Source organism: Cnephaeus nilssonii, assembly GCF_951640355.1.
Source record: "Cnephaeus nilssonii genome assembly, chromosome: 5".
NCBI classification, from domain to species: Eukaryota; Metazoa; Chordata; class Mammalia; order Chiroptera; family Vespertilionidae; genus Cnephaeus; species Cnephaeus nilssonii.
Window position 1 is genome coordinate 105,809,220 of NC_137076.1, and position 4,503 is coordinate 105,813,722.

At 48.6% G+C, this 4,503-nt stretch overlaps 1 pseudogene across 1 annotated transcript; it reads right to left on the bottom strand.

Annotated features, from left to right (window-relative positions):
• Positions 1-378: 378 nt before the first annotated feature.
• Positions 379-4,099, bottom strand: LOC307099105 (eukaryotic translation initiation factor 3 subunit M-like; annotated as a pseudogene). The gene is made up of 2 exons: positions 4,056-4,099; positions 379-1,215 (listed from the first exon to the last, which is right to left on the bottom strand). The product of its transcript is annotated as a eukaryotic translation initiation factor 3 subunit M-like (transcript).
• Positions 4,100-4,503: the final 404 nt, after the last annotated feature.

Consider the following 4,503-nt stretch of genomic DNA (forward strand, 5'->3'; position numbering starts at 1 on the left):
ACCGTTGGAGGGCCGGACTATAGTTTAAAAAAACTATAAACAAATTCCTATGCACACTGCACATATCTTATTTTGAAGTAAAAAAAACAAAACGGCAAAAACACCCGCATGTGGCCCACGGGCCGTAGTTTGAGGACGCCTGATTTAGATGTTTCTCCAAAAGAAAAATGTTCATAGCATAAAAACTCAGGTCTCAGAAAGACTCAGAAGGCTGTTTTCCACTTAGTTCACGTTTTGTTTCCGGGCATTCAGTGTGCCATTCAGTTGCTGCCATTGCTGTGCTCTCAATGTCCGACGTGGGCCATGACCCACAGCTACTTTTCCCTGGGTCTGCCCACTTTTGTTTTCACGGCATCAATAACCAACGCTTCGGCATCGTCAGCTCCAATCTGAATCTATGAAGTCTTCATTACCCTGATTAAACTTGACATATGATGCCAACTTAGCATTCACAAAAATGCTTAAAAGATCATGACTAAGCTCGCCGCCCAAAAACTTGACCGGTTTTCAAGAAAGAAGATGGTCGGAAAGAAATGCAGTTGGACCTTTCCGTGCTCGTACCCTACACCTGTGGGCTCAACGCGCGCCCGGGGAGCATTGTCCTCCGTGTAACTCCCTAGCAATTCTACCATGGATTCCGAAGGGCATCGCTTTTCTTACAACCCACACGTGCCTCATAAAGCAGCCTTAAAAGGGTGTGTGTTTTCTCAGTGGTTAAGGTTCCAGTCAGAAATCCATTTTCTAACCTGACCCAGCTCAGTTGGAATATATTGGCTGGCCCCACAAGACGCTGCCACTTTAATGAGGCTGCCATATACTGTCTATCTGACAGGAGTATTCTCATCCATCCCGTGGAAAGGGTTGCTTAGCAACTGCAGCCTCAGAGACGGGCGTTCACCTTCCCGAAATTTGCCCAGCTTTTCACAGAGGTTTTCAATCAGGGCTTCTTGCTTTGCTGGCTCCCAGATCAACAGGAGGGACGCCACCACGCTGTTCATCACACGTTCGACGTCTTTATCATCTTCCTTCAGACGTACATCACAGGCGTCAGTAACTTGAGCTGAATCTGCATGAAGTCCGCCTTCTGAAATCTCTGCTCCTTTCGATTTGAGAGAAGCTCCAAGCGCAGCAGCCTGGCCTTCCTCACGGATGTCGGTGAAGGCCGGGACGCTGGTGGTGAAGGCCTGGCACGGCCGCTGCACTCGAAAACCTCGCCTGGAAGGCGGTCTTTTAGATTTTAAAATTCAATTGTGCCCTAGGTGGTTTGGCTCAGTGGTTAGAGTGTTGGCCCTCGGACTGAAGGGTCTCTCTCGGGTTCGATTTCCGTCAAAGGCACGTACTTCACTTGCAGGCTCAATCCCTGTTCGGGGCGTGAGGGAGGCAACCCATCGATGTGTCTCTCACATGGATGTTTCTCTCTATCCCTCTCTGTCTCTCTCCCTCCCTTCCACTCTCCCTCTAAAAAAAAAAAAAATCAATGGGAAATATCCTCGGGTGAGGATTAACCAAAAAAAAATGTTTTTTTAAATTAAATTGTGAAACTTTTATCTATTACCACTCCCTCTCCCTCCCCCTCCTCCTTCTTCCAGCCTCTTTCCCCATTTTCTTTTGTAAATGCAGAAGCCATTGTGCTGTTATCAGCATGATTTCTTATTCACGATTTCCTTTCTAACAATAAAAGCCTCCTCACATCTCCATTTACGAGGCTATCTGGGGTTATTTGCATTCTGAAAGTTTAAATCAAATTATTTAAGAGCGGTCATGAGGAGAGCAGTAAATCTGTGACCCGGCTCCATCCCAAACAAATAATGAAGATCTTGCGCCAGAGTAATAAACAACCGTAATGCGGTGGCTCATTAGAGTTCGAGATTCATCATCATGACGGACAAGTATTTTAATAAACAGGGAAGGGACGACGAGAAACCAAAAAGCTTGCCCTTCTTCCTTTTATTCCGCCTTTGCTCTTTATTTGGACCTGATCCTGGTGATTCTGGATGATTAGTTCTGGGGATGAGAGAGTTCCGAGGTCTCTGGTTTTGATGCATCAGTACAGTCAGAGATGAGCTTGCCTGGGCAGAGATAGAAGAAGAAGAATAAATGCCCTGGTCGGGAATCTCTGGGTGAGTCTGAGCCGTTTTCTGAAAAGCTCCCATTTCTTTTCCTTACTAATACCCCACCATGTTTGGGCCAAATTATCCTGTATTTCCGGAGATCTGTGACAATCCATGATCGCCCTGGTGTTGAGGGGGAATATAGAGGGCAACCTGGAGGGGGGTGGCTAGCAATCTGAATCTGTGCAAGTAACCAGTATCCTAGTACACATTCTTGATAGCCTATAATTAAGTCACTGGCCCTTCCTTAGGCAATAATCCGTTTTCCTAAATACTCCCAGTTTACAAGGGCCACAAACCAAGAATTTAACAGCTTAGCCAGAGGGAAGGTCACTGGTAACACCCAGCCAGCCCTTTGGGTGTAATCTCACTTCCCCCACCCCACCCCACGGAGGGACTGCAAAGCCCGCGAAAAGTCCGGAAGCCTGGTCCATATTTGGGGAGATGAAGAAACCAAGGGGATAGCCGAAACCGGTTTGGCTCAGTGGATAGAGCGTCGGCCTGCGGACTCAAGGGTCCCAGGTTCGATTCCGGTCAAGGGCATGTACCTTGGTTGCGGGCACATCCCCGGTGGGGGGTGTGCAGGAGGCAGCTGATCGATGATTCTCTCTCATCGATGTTCTAACTCTCTATCCCTCTCTCTTCCTCTCTGTAAAAAATCAATAAAATATATTTAAAAAAAAAAAAAAAGAAAAGAAACCAAGGGGATAAATGGGAGAGACCCCCCACATTCGGTGCTCGGGCTTTGGAGAAGGACTCCCCTGAGTCAGCGTCCTAGTCCATCTGCACATAAAGGGTTTTCCCTGAACCCTCTGAGCACCCGTTGTGTGTTTTCTGGCCGCCTGGTAAATTCTGCAACAGTGTCACCACGGTGTCTCTCTGTGTGCTGGCGTCTTCAGGAATTGTGATTAGCTACCTCTGGCTGCATAACCAATTACCCACATTTAGCAGCTTAAAACAACAAACATTATCATCTCGTGCAATTTCTGCCAGGGGCCAGGAATTGGAGCATGGCGTAGCTGGGTGATGCTGGCTTAGCTGGGTGATAAGGTTCACCCTGGGGTTGCCATGCTGGTGCCGGCTACGGGGGGGTGTGAGGCCTCAGTTCTTCTCAACCAGGGCCTCTGCACGGCTGCTTGAGAGTCCTTATAACATGGCGGCTGGCTTCACCCAGAGTGGGAGGTGGGAGATGGAAGACCAGCAAGGCGAAGCCACGCCTTCCTTTATAATCGAGTCTCGGAAGTTAGGTGCCCCATTTCCTCTTGGTCACACAGATCAGCCCTATTCAGAGAGAGGGGACTACCAGGAGGCAAGAGAGATTGGGAGCTATCTTGGGAGCTGGCTACCACTCAATTCAATTTCAGGAAAGTGTGTGTGTGTGTGTGTGTGTGTGTGTGGGGCCCATTTGGTTCCAGAACTTTCTTTGAAATCCCTGGGAAAGAATGGTCTTTTTTGCAGCAAGGCTAGTAACTAAGCCTGGGTAACACTGACCCAAGAGGAATTTCTCATGTCTTCCCATGCCTTATGTATTCATTTAACCCACACAGGGCATACCCCCAAAAATATATACACACTCTGAATGGTTATTAATTCCAATGGGTTAAATCTGAAAAGAAATATCAATTGGTCTATCAGCTGTTAAGGGTGTATACATTTTTTGGGACACCCCATATACCCTCTTATTATAAAAACTAGAGGCCCGGTGCACGAAATTTGTGCACAGGGAGGGTCCCTAGGCCTGGCCAGAGATCAGGGCCGACCGGGGCCTTCCTTCATTCCGTGCTGCCCACTGGTGGTCAGCGCACATCAAACTCCCAGTCAAACTCCCGAGGGGACAATTTGCATATTAGCCTTTTATTATATAAAAGGATAATACACATATTTTTTATAGAGATAGTTTAAGGTTATTCCCAATCTTGCCACGGAGAAGAAACTCTTGCTAACATCTTGGGGTATTTCTTCTTTTCTTCCTCCTGGTCTCTGTCCATGTCTGTCTGGCTTCCTCTCTCTTCCCACAGCCCCCATCCATCATCGTTTTCATAGCAAGACATTTAAATTGATCATGCTGTTGCACATCTTCTGTGACACAAAACTAAAAATAATAGCTCGTGAGTCACAGCATCTGCAGCCTCGTTTCCCAGGAACCTGGGTGCTGGAAGCAGCCTCATTGCTGGCTCCCCAAGAGCCCAGCCCCTCACGGGGTAGGGCCCTGGTCCACCTGCTTCCCCTGGGGGCTGGCAGGACAACCCGGGGCCCTGAGGAGTGGGCTACCAGCCTCCAAGCCATCCGCCAGGGGCCGTGGGTCTGGGGGAGGCTGGAGGGGGGGTATCTGTGAACACTGAGAGCCCAGGGCCTGGGGCAGATTGGCCTCTGAGGGGGCAGGGCTCCTGTT